Source organism: Natrix helvetica, assembly GCF_964273705.1.
Source record: "Natrix helvetica genome assembly, chromosome: 1".
Taxonomy (NCBI): domain Eukaryota; kingdom Metazoa; phylum Chordata; class Lepidosauria; order Squamata; family Natricidae; genus Natrix; species Natrix helvetica.
In genome coordinates, this window is record NC_138548.1 from 271,065,858 (window position 1) to 271,083,086 (window position 17,229).

Genomic DNA, 17,229 nt, shown 5'->3' on the forward strand with positions numbered 1-17,229 from the left:
AAAAACAAAACAATCTAGAGTTCTTATTCAGCGACCAAGCTCAAATTTTCATATTTTTAACATTACGTGAAGACCTCTTTTGACAAGTGTATACAGTAACTTTTGGAATGGTAGAAAAAAAATAACCAGCAGCAATAGGTGAACTGTTGAAAGATCTGAAGAGTCGGGTTGGAAAAGACACAGTACTGACTTGATGGCACATAATCAAAACTGTTAAACAATCTTATACTCCATAATTCAGGAAATATTGTATTATACCATTTTATATGGAGTATATGTTTACTCCTCTTCTGTCATGCTCCCATCATATGCTAAATAAATAATAACAATTCCATTTTATCTATCTGTGACTCTCAATCAAAACCAAAAATACTCAATTGTTGGGTAAGTATTTTGAAAGATTATTACTTTAGAAGATTACCCTGAATCCCAAAAGGCATTTGTATCTCCAGTTAGTGAATCCTCTGGTAAGTTTGTCTCAGACTATGCAACCAGTGAAGTCTTGGCACATTGATTTAGAAATTTGTCATTGTGCAGGTTATGCTATGCTAATGTATTGGTATATTCCTTTCAAATTGATCCTAATCATAATGTGATATATTTTATTCTAAAATAGGGTTGGGTTTTTTTTGAATTACAGTATGATATGAGGATAAACTATTACTTGTCTAGAAACCTATGTTCCATGAAAATTTGACTCCATACGTCATGATTCTCATAATAGGTTAGCCAATGGCTTAGCTGCAATAAAGACACATTAAAAGATATTTGATAGAGAAGGTCTTATAATCAGGTTTGTTTTAAATAGAAAGACGATCTTTTATTACAAGCCTTGGCACTCCCCTCCACTGGTAGATGGATGGAATGGTGGAATTCTGTATTTGTATCTCTTTTGTACTTGTATCTCTTTTTTGTGTTGATGCCAAATATTAAAGGTTTCTTCACAAGGTATGAAAGAAACCTGAAGTACTATTACTGAGAAAATTAGACAGGCACTACATTAATTTAGCAAAGTTATTTCCTATCATTTGCTTTTTAGTGTATTAATAAGTAGCCAGGGACTTCTGTGGATATGAAATTACTGGAAGGCAGTGCTTTGTTCAGTTTAAATTTTCACTCAGGCTCTTATTGTAAGTAAAGTAGTCTCAATAAAATGTATGTGAAATCAAGAATACATATGTTGATTTTTATATTATAAAATCCAGAATCACTTTGGGTACTAAGATGGGTGACATAAATAATTAAATAAATAAATATGTAAAAATGTAAAGTAAAAATAAGTGGGTAACTATTTACAAATCTAATTGGCACTACAATTTTCTAGTTTTTATGAAGTGCACTACCATTCAACTTATCCAACTGGAATTTTGCTATGAATGCTGTTGATACAGTAGAGTACCCATGGTTCCCCAAAAATAAGACCTCACTGGATGATAAGCCCAATTGGACTTTTGAGCACATGTGCTAAAATAAGCCATCCCTGAAAACATTGCAACACAGCAGCAGCCATGAGGTGACCACGCTTGCCGCCTCTTGAACCTCAAAAATAATAAGACCTCCCCGAAAATAAAGCCAAGTGCTTATTTTGGGGGTCAAAAGAAAATAAGACCCTGTCTTATTTTTGGGGAAACATGGTAGTTGACAGTCAGGTGACTGTAGAAGATGCTAGACCTCATGGAGAAATTGTGTTTTTGTCCCTCCTTTATGTGTGTGGGTGCATGGGACGGGGAAAGGGAAAGAGGGAGAGAGAGGGAGAGAGAAGGAGATGGAGGGGCAGGGGCAGAGGGAGTGGGAGTGGAAGAGAGAGAGGGAGAAAGAGAGGGAGGGAGGGAGGGAGGGAGGGAGGGTGGGAGAGAGAGAAAGAGAGAGAGAGAGAGAGAGAGAGAGAGAGAGAGAGAGAGAGAGAGAGAGAGAGAGATTATTTTTATAAATTCTGGTTCCTGCCTGTAAAGCAAGCCTAAGAACTATTTTTTAAATAAAGAAGCATGTTTTCTAAATATCTCCTCTCGCCTCCATTCAAGCTCCCTTTCTTCATCCCATCTTTTCTATAGTAATCTTAGTTCATGCTTAATACTCAGCTGCCCTAGGTGGCCTATATATTTCATAAATCTGCCCAGCTTGAGCAATGGTGTTATATTCAGCCTCTTTCCTGTCCACAGGAACTGGATCCGTCAGTAGAGAACATCTAAAAATATCCTCATTTCCTTTAGAAATCAGGGATATCTGCTTCCTGAACGCAGGGATGCCTGTCTTTACTGCTAGGTCCATCCTATCCTGGTCTTCCTCTCTTGCACCACCCGTTTTATCCATCCGTTTGTGGGTAAGATGCGAAAAAGTCTTTGCTCTAAATCCCTCTTGTACTTTTATGTCTGGAAAATTTTGATCACGGCATAAATATTACAGTGCTCATTAAATAAACGTTCCAATTCTCATTAGGGATCCTGTTCTCTGAAATCATCATAGGATGACTTGAGTATGTACTTGCCACCAAGTGCTTGGTGTTCATATGAAAGACAGGCCTTCTAAGAAAGTTGCATTTTCCAGAGTTGCTGGCCAGCTGGATGTAGTCGTGGTGCTGAAAGAGAGAAGAGGCAGAAGTCTGGCCTTGCTTTCTCTAACATAAAGGGCAGGCAGGGATGTTGCTCTCAATAATACAGACATATGCAGGACGCGTCAGGTAAATAAGAGCATGCCCTCCCTAAATGAATGGATTCAAATTACTGACATTTTTAAACGGAACACATTTAAAAGGTGGCATACAAAGCGCTTGAAGCAGAATCAGAATTGAACTAATTCTTGCATTGAACAAGTCCATTTCCTGAAGTATTTTTGTTCAAGCAGCTCCTTACCCCCCCCCACCCCCACCCAAAATATAAAAGTTGGTTTCTGTAGGGACTTTTTCCTAACATGCAGACACTGGAAAATAGCCACTTCAGACAGTAAAATAGCCAATCCCACTCTCCTTGGTGGACTTGAGAAATTTGCACATCCAGTGGGAACATCTGGAAAAGCTGGCTGACAGATGAGAGTCTACGACAAGGAAATGGTTGTACAGGCAGTTCTCGACTTACAACAGTTCGAGTTGTAAGTAACTTACGACCATTTTTCACACTTACAACCATTACAGCATCCCCATGGTCATGTGATTGAGATTCAGATTGTAAGTAACTTACGACCATTTTTCACACTTACAACCATTACAGCATCCCCATGGTCATGTGATTGAGATTCAGATTGTAAGTAACTTACGACCATTTTTCACACTTACAACCATTACAGCATCCCCATGGACATGTGATTGAGATTCAGATTGTAAGTAACTTACGACCATTTTTCACACTTACAACCATTACAGCATCCCCATGGACATGTGATTGAAATTCAGATGTTTGGCAACTAACTCGTATTTATGACGGTTGCAGTGTCCTGGGGTCATGTGATCACCCTTTGAAACCCGGTTCGAACTAATCGAACCAATTCAGTACTCACTTGTGAAGGCTGGCCATGATAAAATGCTTCGCTAAATGCAGGAAGAGCACATGCAGTGCTGTTTGATAGGAAATATTGTTGTTGGAAGCCATTTGTGCAAATGATCTTTCTGTAAAGGCCTGAAAGGAGGCTAAAGCTCTGATGCTGAACTTGATACCAAATATTCTGAAATAATCCCCATAACTAGGCCAGTATACTGTGATTTCTGGTTGGCAGAGGCAGGTTGCAAGTATATGTAGAAGAAATCTTTTTGTGGCTCAGGAAAAACCGCAGGAGAGAATACAGTCAGAGGTAGTATTCAGCCGGTTTGGACCGGTTTGCCCGAACCAGTAGCAGAAATCACAGTGGACCCGCCCACCCATCCTGGCTCCATGCTGCCCTTTTTAGGCACATTTTTGAGGCCGGGCACATGCACGGAAGGCATGCATGTGAACAAAACAAATCTGCGAGGGCCGGGCATGTGAAGTGAGTGGGCGCGTGAAGTAAGCGGGGGCGGGGGGCGAACTGGTGGTAACAAAATGTGAACCCTACTGCTGAATACAGACATGGAGAACTAGCCTTTGGTCGCAAACAGGAAACAGTCCTGGCTCTTTGGACTGCAAGGGCCTCAAAAATTGCCCTGAGGTTTCGCTGGAAGAGCTGAAGTGGCAGGGTAACTCATGATATTAGAATGCCCAATTATTACCCATCTGAGTAGATGAAAGTCCCCCTTTTCCAGTGTACGAGGAAGTTGAAGCTCCCCAACCTGAGATGTTCTAGGCACTGTCCCCTTTTGTATTGAAAAAAATACAAACATGCAATGGCATTTTGCAAAGAAGACAGGCTCTGTTTTTAATTGAATTTTCTCTTGAGTTCCAAGCCACAATTTCTTTGGTAAGAGACCTTGGTATTTGTAGAAAATGTTATAATTCAGGGCTATAGCTCTAAGGCTTTGACGGAGGTAGGAATTCCAGTCCCTTGTGGCTTCCCCAGAAAGCTTCATCTTTAAATTCCTGAGTCATGGTTTTCAATTCCTGGTCATGAGGTTTGGATTTAAGCACCATGTCTTATGCTAACACAGGGATTTTTACACTGGGAGAAAATGCATGGCAAAGACTGGAACGTTACATTTTCCATCCTGGGGCAAATCTCTGGGCTCCCTGGATTTAACTGCTGATGGTATGAAGGAGAAGCAAGAAGTCTAGGTTGTGTGGTCGCTGAGCAACTTGAATCTGCCTGTATCCTCTAGCTGGCAAACAAAATGGCAGACTTCGTCTAGAGTGAAGAGGCATAATGATGGGGGATGTGTACCATTTGTCAATTTTAAAGCTTGGGCTCAGTGGTTTTATGGGGGGAGGGTTGCTTCTTTAGACAACCAAGTTCCATTATGGAATAAGCACAGTGTCTTCTGGATTACAATTACTGTACAGCAATTTAATGTGCAAGAGTATGTGTAACTGTGTGTGTTTTCAGTCAGTTGCTTTTTTGACTTTAGAAGAGGTTGCAAAATAAAGAAATGCTGTGGTGGGCAGTTGTTTCCAGAGGGCTCCTGAATGCCTATGTGTTCTGACCCAAGTCATGCTGGCAAGGCAGAGGTTAAAGAAGGTCTGTTTATTGCTTATTTATGGCAGTGACAAACAACCCCCAATGGTGCCGATGAAGCTCCATCCCAGCCCTCAGTTTTCTCTCAGTCTGGATTCGCAGACTAATTCCCAGCTGACCCAGGAGACAAGAGGGAAGTAACAATGCCAACAAGTCCAGAGTTCCGGCAACCAAAACACAGTCCAAGAGTGTGAAGTCCTAGAGCCAAGTCCAGGTCCACAAGAGTCCAAGGTTCAGAATCCAAAAACACAGTCCAAAATTCAAGAAACAGGATCCAAGAAAGCTGGGAAGGAGCACATCAAAACAAGCAGGAGTTCCCAATAAACAGACCTTCCCCCAGCATCTTGTTCAATCAACCTTCCCACCTGTTCCTTGTGAGGAGGCTGGGGCTGCTTCCTCGCAAGCAGCCTCACTGACCAACTCTGTGACTTTTTCTGCTCTGCTCTCCACATCCATGGATCAGTGGGGTGGGAACTGTTCCTCATCAGAGGTGGTCTGGAGTCTGTCTTCTCTGCTGGCTCTCTGCAGCTGCACCACTCCTGCAAGCAGCTCTCCATCAGGTTGGCTGCCACCTTCCCCTCGCTGCTAGACAGCCCTGGGACTGCCTTGTCCCCAACCCCTGGACTCTCCACTTTATTTGGAGAGAATTGTGTCCTCCCCCATCAGATCTCAGTTCCAACTCCCCCTCTTCTGAACCCGGATCCGACGGAGCCATGACACAGTGCTACCCCAGTTATGACCCTGAGTTAATTGGTTGCTTGTTCATTTTGTCCAGCCTTCACTACTTAGCTCATAATATAATAAGGTTACTAAAATTATTGGCATTTATATTTTAAAATGAATAGCTCTTTTAAACAATATATATATTTCCCCACATCAATTCTGGAAGGGTTGGATGCAGAGGTGGGTTGCTCCTGGTTTGGCCCAGATCGGATGAACTGGTAGTGGCGGCGACGGGAGTCTCCGCCCACCTGCCTGGATGTTTCTGCACATGCATAGAAGCGTCACATGCATGCACACATGTGAGTACAAGCAAACCAGTAGCGCCGGGATTTGCAACCCACCTCTGGTTGGATGGAGTGAGGATGATGGTATAGTCTATCCTAGCCACACTAGTCTCATCTCTCTACTATCATAGTAGCTAAAGTAGAAGTACCTTGGTGTAGGAAATTATCCAGGAGATCAGGATAAATACCGTAGCATACTTGTCTGCCGAGCAGATTGTTATGACTTCTTGTTAATATTCTGTATGAGTATATGCTTTTCCTGAAGTGTCCTATTTCCCAGAATTAGTTTCTTGCATAATGGAAATGGGACATTTGGAGACCAGGTTAAAACACTGATACTACTACAGATTACAAGTAATCAAATAGCTGGGATTCAGAAATAAATGAAAGGTTAATTCTTTCAACACATTATTTCATATGTCAGCAAATTGATTCCACTTACTCTACCTATAATATGCAAATATATCATGCAAATATAAAACAGACAACACAAAAGCTTACACGTTTCTCTTTTAAATCTTATTTCTAACTTTGTCTTCTCTCATGTTTGTATTATATGAGATAGTACATGCCTTTGATTATTTTTAAATACCTTTTCTTTTCTTTTTCATTTTGTCTATTCTAGGAACCATTTGTGCGTTTATCTGTGCTGATGACCTTGTTTTAAAACTATAAATTCCAGAAAGTATTTTGCAGCAAAATAAACATAAAGACAGTGTAACCATTTAAAAAGGGCAATATGTAGGTCTTATCTGCATTGGATAGAGAAGCAGTTTTATATGCTACTCTGTTAATTCATTAAATTATACCACTTGGTGTGAAAGACATTTGTAATTGGTTCCTGCTACATTCACATTGGACCATCATAGTTTGTCTAGTCTGATTAGTGCAGTATATGGTTATGGACTCTGGATTAATCAAGGTACCCAGAGGTGCTTTTCCTATTCCAAATTTAAGTTGGATTTTTCATTTTGGTATCCTAATGTAATACCTAAAGTAAAGGTTCACCTCGCACATATGTGCTAATCATTCCCGACTTTAGGGAGCAGTGCTCATCTCTGTTTCCAAGCCAAAGAGCCACCACTGTCCAAAGATATCTCCGTTGTCATGTGGCCGCATGACTAAACACCGAAGGCGCATGGAACACTGTTACCATCACACGAAGATGGTCCCTATTTTTCTACTGGCATTTTTACGTGCTTTCGAACTGCTAGATTGGCAGAAGCTGGGCAAGTAACGGGAGCTCACTACCTATACCTATAAACATCAAAAACATCATTGGCAAAGAGAGGCTGCTGAGTGAAATCTGTGAATGAAGAAGAGATAGTCAACGTGTCCAAAATGGGTTTTAAAATATGAAAGCAGCAGAGAAAGAAATTCATTGGTATCCTCTTTTTCTCAACCTATGCAAATGTTTGTGAGCGCATGAGTAATAATTTGTTACTTTCCCAACACATGCATTTCAAGATGCAAATATTTTATTACATGAAGTCCTATATTCTCCCCCGCCATCCAAATGATAATGATAACCGACTGAGGGCTTACTCATATACCTTCCTTGCCCTGTTGCAGAGGTGTGATAAAAGGACCATTTTCATAGCAGCATTGGGAAAGTGTGTAGTTAAGAGTGTGAGAAAGAGCCCTGATTAGAACACATGGAGAGCATTCTAACTTCAAGTATGGAAGGAATATGGACAGCTTTATCTTGGCCTTTTGTTTTGATTTGAAGGAGAAAAATAAGCACCCATTTCAAGACAGTGTCATTTGTTTAAGTCTGGGGTTAAAAGTATTGCATAAAAGCTTTGTCAATATTTTGGTTCTCTGAAAATGCTTTGTTTACGGAATAGACCATGCTTGTTTGGGTTCACATAAATGAGGTCATTTCCCTACTTGTGACTTTAAACTGCTGTCGTGCCAAAATCTGAGTAGTAAGAATAGGCTTTATATTGATTCAACAATAGTTGTGTGATGTTATAAAAGCACTATAAATCATTAGTGAGGAAATGGCCTGAGTCAAACATAGGCTTGGTTGGTTTTCATTAGCCGGTCTATCTGGGCTCACAGCAGGCAGGCAGTCTCTAAAAGCTCCCTTGGTAGTTTGACATGGGTGCTCAAAGTGTTGGGAGTGTCGTTTTGGATCTTCTTCATCAAGTCTGAATCTCCCCCCCCGCCACACCTCATGTTTGCTTCTTGAATGTGCTAAGAAAAGGCCATGCAAAGATTATTCCCAGGGTACACCAGAGGTGGTATTCAGCAGGTTCTGACCAGTTCTGGAGAACCAGTAGCGGAAATTTGGAGTAGCTTGGAGAACTGGTAAATACCACCTCTGACTGGCCTCGCCCCCACCTATTCTCTGCCTCCTGAGTCCCAGCTGATTGGGAGGAAATGGGGATTTTGCAATAGCCTTCCCCTGGAATGGGGTGGGAATGGAGATTTTACAGTATCCTTCCCCTGCCACGCCCACCAAACCATTCCATGTCCACCAAGCCATGCCCACAGAATTAGTAGTAAGATAATTTGAATCCCACCACTGGGGTATACTCTAATTACAACAACACCTACAGCAATATTGTGCCAGAGAGTAGAGCTTATAACTTCTTTCCAGAACAGACAAGATTGCAGCAGTGTCCATGGAAGGAATTTGGGGAGGGGGAAGGAGAGAAAGGAAATTGCAGGGCATGAGAGTGCCATCATGATCACTTCAACAGGCCATATCGGAAGCTTCTGAGAATCTTACAAGATAAATAAAGACCATTATTTTAAATTAATTCTGTATAGAAGCCAATGGACTAGATTTATCGGAGCTCAACTGAAGGAAGCTGTGTAATCAATTAGACTGATATTTTTTGCATTTTCACGTTACTCATTGTTTTGCAAACTGGACTCCTTCAACAAACAGAGGGTCCAGCTATTTCTAAGGTAGAATGCACACAGTAACAACTTTCCTCATCAGTAACAATAGAAAATTGGCAGGATTTCTATGGCCTGGCATTTGGCCAAAGGTCAAAGTGAGTGTTAGAATGGCTGTTGCTATGATCCTCTTTCCCTTCTCTTCCTTATAACAAGGTGTGGCATGCTATCCTTAGACAATGTTTTTGCCCTGCCCTCACTCCACCGCAAACTATGTTAAGTAGGGATCAGGAGGCATACAATGCAGTGACATCACACCATATTGTTTAAGTTTTTAATTTCCTCATAAAAATGAGGGAAATAGAGAGAGGAAATGCAAAATCATGAGCCACTCCCAGCGTCTTTTAAAAAATAGTTTGGCCCTGTAAATGCCAAACCAGTGCTTGCAAAACAACAACTCCGGCCAGGTTTTAATTACTATGCATAGCAAGTAGGTCAGGTTTGCATCTTATTTGGGTAAGAAATCATTTTCCTATATAACTGGAAACGAAACAGTGGCTGATCTGAATTAGGATTATGAAAAACTGTGGATGGTAAACACATTTTAAACAAGGACATTGCAAGTCATAGATTCCTGGAAACCAAATTTAGGTTTGCAAAATCATTTCTCTTCTGAGGGTATAAATGGGATTACCTTTTAAATTCTACAGAAAAGGGCCTGAAACATGCATTTTGGCCAACTGTTAAGTCTTGCTGAAGGCATGTTCAAAATCCCTCTCTTAGCCCATTCTTAGGAGATACAAGACAAGTAATTTGCTTGTGCTAATTGTTGATTTAATAAAAATTCAGATTTTGAGTGTGTGGATGGAGAGAATTTATCTTCTTTCTGAACCCCAAGGCAAGATTTCAATGAAACCACAAAATTACATCCAGCCCGGAGCTCAGCGCGGCTTCGAGCAGCCATTTTTGAGTGGCAAACTCAAAACACCCTCTGAACACAAAATGGCCATGCACGCCCCACCGACTCCGTATGACCCAGTCACCAAGCACTGGGACTCGTACATGCTATGATTTGACTGCTTCCTCAAGGCAAACGACCTCATGGGCCTTTCTGAAGGCCGCAAGAAGAACAGGTTCCTCGGGTATTGTGGCTGGGAAGTGTTCGAGACAGAGAAAGACCTCTCTGAGCCGACACCGCTACAATCAGTCGCCTGGTCCATGCTTCAGCAGACGCTAAGGACCCACTATGTGCCCAAACCATCCAAGGACGTTCGCTGGCATGAATTTAACATTAGAAACTAGAAGGAGGGCAAGTCAATTAATGAGTAAATTGCGGGGCTCTGCAAGGCCGCAGCGTACTGCGAATTCCGAGACCTGGACGAGCTGATTCTGGACAGCATAATTTGCAGTGTACGGGACATTAACCTACAGAGGAGGTTACTCGCTAAATCTAACCTCACTCTACAGATTGCCTTGGATGAAGCCAGGGCATCCGAATCAGCCGTCAAATCTACTGAGACTCTGCAGCGCCAAAGTGCTCCACAAGATGCGTGAAAGAGTACATGCATATATCGCGAGGTTGCAGAGCCCGAGAGCTCAGAAGGCAAAGAAGATGACAGCTGCCGCAGCGCAGTAGCTGCACCCAGCCGGTGTGCAAATTCAAACCGTGACTCCCGCCTTGCGCTAGCTGCGGAGGAGACCATGCCAGATTGGCTTGCAGTTTCCGCGATGCAACCTGCCAGTGCTGTGAGTGAAAGGGGCACATCGCTAAGGTGTGCCGGAGCGAATTCCCTGCCACTGCCTGGCAGCCTAAAAGTGCACCAAACCGCCAACAGAGGCCCAGCCAAAAGGCCTGGCAGAAGCCACCACGGCGCTCAGAGGGCGACAATAGAGTCACCCACCACACATCAATAGGGCCAAGTCTGCACCAGGCGGCCAAAAAAGCTGAAGGTCGCAGCCCTCATTGAGGACTCTCCATGCGAGATGGAGATTCACATTGGGTCATCACTGACCATGATACCGTGGGCTACCCTAAAGCAGGCTATCCCTAGCTTAAAGAAGCAGCATCTTCGCACCCCTGACATCCGCCTACACGATTACCAGGGAAACCAGGTCCCCATCGTGGGCCAAGGCACCTCCCAGATGAAGTTCAAGCAGTTCAGCGGGAAACTCCCAGTGACAGTGGTCAGCGGCAAGCTGCAGAGCCTTCTAGGGGAGGCACAAACCATTGGGATGCATTCAAATGTCACTGCCTGCAATTCGGCGTTAGTATTGCCCCTGGACTGTTCAAAAGCATCATGGAACGGCTTTTGCAGGGGATTCCAGGAGTCATCCCCTATTTCAACGACATCTTGGTATTGGCTGCAAACGAGGCGCAACTTTTCAAATGTGTACGAACAGTTTTGACTCGAATTAGAGACAAAGGGCTCCGTCTCAAAAAAGAGAAATGCCAAATTAACGTGCCAAGGGTTGAAATCTTAGGGTACCTAATCGATGGCTCTGGGATTCACCTCACCACAAAAAAAAATCAAAGCAATTCAGGATGCCCCCACACCTCGCAATCAAACTGAGCTGCAGGCATTTCTCGGGCTCCTTAATTTCTACAGCGTCTTTCTTAAACAGAAAGCCACCATTGCTGAGTCCTTACACCGTCTCCTGGCTAAAAATGCAAAGTGCTCCTGGGGCAAAGCCGAGGCTGCTGCATTTGCCACAGTAAAATGGCTCCTGTCGGCAGATTCCTTCCTGGTACAGTACAGCCAGACCCTGCCGTTGGTGCTGACCTGCGACGCTTCCCCGTTTGGCATTGGCACTGTCCTCAGCCACTGCATGCCCAACAGAACCGAAGCCCCTATTGCATCTTACTCAAGGACCTTGTCCACCACAGAGCGGAACTACAGCCAGCTGGACCGTGAGGCTCTGGCTGCAGTGGCCAGAGTAAAGAGGTTCCATGAGTATCTATATGGCCGGGATTTCGAACTGGTTACGGACCACAAGCCATTGTTGGGCTTACTGGCTGGGGACCGACTTACCCCAGTGTCATTATCACCCCGCATGGCCAGATGGACCATCTTCCTAGCTGCCTACTCCTACCATCTCATCCACCGACCAGGCTCCACTTTGAGGCACGCTGACGCTCTCAGCCGCTGCCTGCTGCCTGAACTTCTCGCTGACCCTATCCCCGAGACGCCAGTCCTCTTCATTGACTGCCTGGAGACTGGGCCTGTCTCGTCCAGTGACGTTGCCCGTCACTCTGCAAAGGATTCCACCATCAAGCAAATTTTGAACTGGGTGTGGAGGGGGTGGCCCAAGGGGCCTGTTGGAGTGGGAGCGACCTCAAGCACCATGGTCTAGGGTGCACATTGACTTTGCTGGCCCCGTTCCCGGCCAGACATTTCTCGTAGTTGTGGACGCCTACTCGAAATAGTTAGAGGTAGTCCTTATGACCTCCACTACGGCAGAAGCGGTCATCAAGGTGCTACAGACTTTTCTCTATGCATGGCCTGCCCGATGTCTTGGTCTCTGACAACAGGCTCCAATTCATGGCCATGCAATTTGAGACCTTCCTAGCAGCTCAGGGAATCAGGCATGCCCTGGTCGCGCCATTCCATCTGGCCTCCAATGGTCAGGCAGAGAGAATGGTGAGATCTGCAAAAGAGGCCCTCTCTAGGATGGGCCTGGGAGATTGGCAAACACAGGTTGACCACCATTTGCTAATTCAGCACATCACACTCAGTGGCACTACAGGGAGAAGCCCCTCCAAGCTTCTCATAGGTCGCTGGCTAAGGTCCCACTTAGACCAGCTACACCCCAATTATTCTGCCTCATTGCCCCCAGACTCCATAAGCAAGATTTGGACTTTTAGCGTAGGAGATTCGGTATACGCCCACAACTACGCCGAGGGAACTCTGTGGATTCCTCTACCTCCTAGAGCTCGAGGACAGTAGGAATTGGAGAAGGCATATTGACCAACTCCGTGGCTGCCTCTCCAACTCCACTCTTAGACAACCAGAGGTAACTCCTGCACGCGTTAGCCAAAGCCCTACCCAAACGGAGCAAACACTCACTCTTTCTATGGCCAGCTCAAGTCCGAGGATACCGGGAAACTTATCTGGTTTTGTTGTAGGCCCACAGCGAGCTCCGAGCGAACCGGCTCTAGAAGCTCCAGCCACGGTCTGTGAAAGGTTCCAGGAGCTTCCACCAAGCGGAGCTGTGGAACAAACAGGTCCATCCAACCTGTCCAAGGAAACCCCTCCTACTGAACTGTGCAGGTCAGGCAGAGCTACCCAAAAGCCCGCCTACCTGCGTAACTACGTAACTAGTAGGGTTGTTCCATCCAAGAGGGGAGGGGTGTTACTTGCTCTAACTACAGTGGTTTCCACCAAGGTCCTCTGTTCCGGCGGGAACAGAGGTTTAATCCTATTGGTTGAAGGGTCTGACAGCTCCCTATAAGTGGGCTGCTGTCAGATTCAACCTTCGCTGGATTGTTCTCACTTGTTGTACTTAATAAAGAGCAGTTGTTACCGTTAAGCCTGTGTTTGCCTATCCATTACCCAATCTAACATTCCTTTTTATGCACCTACAGTGGGGCAAAAAAGTATTTAGTCAGCCACCAATTGTGCAAGTTCTCCCACTTAAAAAGATGAGAGAGGCCTGTAATTGACATCATAGGTAGACTTCAACTATGAAAGACAAAATGTAAAAAAAAAACCCCAAACAATCACATTGGCTGATTTGGAAAGAATTTATTTGCAAATTATGGTGGAAAATAAGTATTTGGTCAATATCAAAAGTTCCTCTCAATACTGTGTTATATATCCTTTGTTGGCAATGACAGAGGTCAAACGTTTCCTGTAAGTCTTCACAAGGTTGGCACACACTGTTGCTGGTATGTTGGCCCATTCCTCCATGCAGATCTCCTCTAGAGCAGTGATGTTTTGGGGCTGTCGCTGGGCAACATGGACTTTCAACTCCCTCCAAAGGTTTTCTATGGGGTTGAGATCTGGAGACTGGCTAGGCCACTCCAGGACCTTGAAATGCTTCTTACGAAGCCACTCCTTTGTTGCCCGGGCGGTATGTTTGGGATCATTGTCATGTTGAAAGACCCAGCCACGTTTCATCTTCAATGCCCTTGCTGATGGAAGGAGGTTTGCACTCAAAATCTCACGATACATGGCCCCATTCATTCTGTCCTGTACACGGATCAGTCGTCCTGGTCCCTTTGCAGAGAAACAGCCCCAAAGCATGATGTTGCCACCCCCATGCTTCACAGTAGGTATGGTGTTCTTTGGATGCAACTCAGCATTCTCTCTCCTCCAAACATGACGAGTTGTGTTTCTACCAAACAGTTGTATTTTGGTTTCATCTGACCATATGACATTCTCCCAATCCTCTTCTGGATCATCCAAATGCTCTCTAGCAAACTTCAGACGGGCCCGGACATGTACTGGCTTAAGTAGGGGGACACGTCTGGCACTACAAGATCTGAGTCCCTGGTGGCGTAGTGTGTTACTGATGGTAGCCTTTGTTACGTTGGTCCCAGTTTTTTGCAGTCATTCACTAGGTCCCCCCATGTGGTCCTGGGATTTTTGCTCACCGTTCTTGTGATCATTTCGACCCCACGGGGTGAGATCTTGCATGGAGGCCCAGATCAAGGGAGATTATCAGTGGTCTTTTATGTGTTCCATTTTCTAATTATTACTCCCACAGTTGATTTGTTCACACCAAGCTGCTTGCCTATTGCAGATTCAGTCTTCCCAGCCTGGTGCAGGTCTACAATTTTGTTTCTGGTGTCCTTCGACAGCTCTTTGGTCTTCACCATAGTGGAGTTTAGAGTATGACGGTTTGAGGTTGTGGACAGGTGTCTTTTATACTGATAACAAGTTCAAACAGGTGCCGTTGGTACAGGTAATGAGTGCAGGACAGAGGAGCCTCTTAAAGAAGAAGGTACAGGTCTGTGAGAGCCAGAAATCTTGCTTGTTTGTAGGTGACCAAATACTTATTTTCCACCATAATTTGCAAATAAATTCTTTCCAAATCAGCCAATGTGATTGTTTGGTCTTTTTTTTTTACATTTTGTCTCTCATAGTTGGTCTACCTATGATGCCAATTACAGGCCTCTCTCATCTTTTTAAGTGGGAGAACTTGCACAATTGGCGGCTGACTAAATACTTTTTTGCCCCACTGTATTTTTGATGGTTGTGAAAGAAATGAGTAAGATTCTCTGGATGCTCATTCTGATGAAGGGAGGATACCGAAAAACACGATGATATCTAATGCTATTTGTACAAATGTAACCAAGAATGTTTTGAGTTTGATGTCTTCATCTAGAGTTGTAGGCATAGGAATTGATATTCTATAGATTTCTTTAGAGCTAGTCAGCTTTTAATTGAGGACTCTAATCTTGTGTCTTTTCATGTTGCCTTATCCTGAAGGGAGTCGTTCAGGGGTGGGTTGCTCCTGGCATTACTGCCGGTTTGATGCATGCAAACATTTTGCTTGTGCATGCACATTTGCACAAAATTAGGTCTGCTCATGCGCAAAACCTTTAAAAACATGTTAAAAAAAGAAAAAATAAATTTCTGCAATGAAAATTGCTCTGCACATGCGCAGAATCAAAAATCAAGATGGCGGCCCCATAGGAAAACCAGTTGGGGGCATGGCAGGTCTGGACTGCTGCCAGTTCCAGTGACCCAGGCCGCCAAACCACTACTGTTTCTATTGAACTGGTAGGAACCCACCTCTGGAGTCATGGTCATTATCTCCCACAATTTCTTGTTAGCGCTGTCTGTCTTTCTTCTAGTACCCGTTACTACCGTATATCTAGACTAAAAATATCTCGATGACCACACGATGGCAACAAAAGATTGGATTTGTCTTTCATTGCTGCTACCTAGTAGTATTCTGGATATCCGCAGCCAAAGTAATATCAAAATTCTGCATTTGTCTCGCACTTATTTGGATTGGTGGCTTTTTCAACTAGGGCCAACTTGGTGCTTGATCATATAGCTCACCTTGGACTAGCTTTACTTCCTAACATTATGAGTGGAACGCCTTTCCCAATGTAAGTGCTTTTATTCTGTTGTCCTTTTCCCTAATGACTCCCCCCCCCCCAAATATTTTTTTCAATTGCTCACCTGCTTTCTTCTACAAAAACCATTTGTTAAGAAACTTTTGTGGAAAAGTACAGGCAGTATTTATTTATTCAATTTGCTAATGCTGCCAAACTCAGAAAGAAGTATCAACATCCTTCAGGATGTACACATTTTCCTCCCCATGTTCATACTAGCCCTTTCCTCGTTATCTGGTTTCTAATTTCTTTTAACAAGCCTCTTAATATATGCTGCTGATTTACAAAATTTTCATGGAACCCAGTTTCTAATACACTGATCTGTATCCATCTAATTATTAATGCCAGTTGAGTGGTGTGGTGTGGTGTAAAGAAAAATTATATTCTGCATTAAAAGCAAAACCAAAACATTCAACATAATTATTTTACATCAATAAGGCTAGAAATCATTTCCAAACTGACTTTTTCTTAAATGACAACTTTTTTGGGGGGCTAAAAACCCAATGGCCATACAGCCTGATTTTGTTTCTTTACTTGAAATTATTTTATTTCAGTTTAGTGATGGGTGTTGAAATTATCCTTTCAAGATCTACTTCTTCGGATTTTCTGAGGAGCTCTGGAGTTCTCCAAGGAATGGGGAAACTACGCCAGAGATGTATTTTTGCTGCAGCACAATTCTGAAAGGGAACATTTTGAAATCAAGTTTCAAATGTTCCAGACTCGAACTTATGTTGTTTTGAAGTTGGAACAAAATAGCTTTATTTGGATTTCGGTATAAATTAAATTGTTTCAAATAGTGGCAATTTTATGCTCCAGTCATAGAATGCAGCGGGAAACTTCAAGTACGGTAGTCGTTTCTAGAGATGTTTGCAAAACCTCCTTGAAAGGTTGAAAAAAAAATCTTAAGAGTGGTTTTTGAGTTTTGTTTTGAAGCACCAGAACTTTCTTAATCAGTTTAAATAAAACAGGCTTTGTTTCATTCTTTCTAATTTTAACATAGGAATCCAACATTTAGGGTTTGGTCAACCAGACCTCCATTTATTGCTTTTGAGCCGGCTCACCAAACAACCTTATTTTTAGTGGTCTCAGATCTGACTCTGCTCTTCCACAAAAACCTGTGTTTAAAAACTCAGTGGAATGTGATGTATCTTATGCTACTTTTTATAACATTTTGTAGAAAAGATGAGTGATATTCCCACCATGGGAACTCATTCTTACAGCTAGAATTATGGGGAA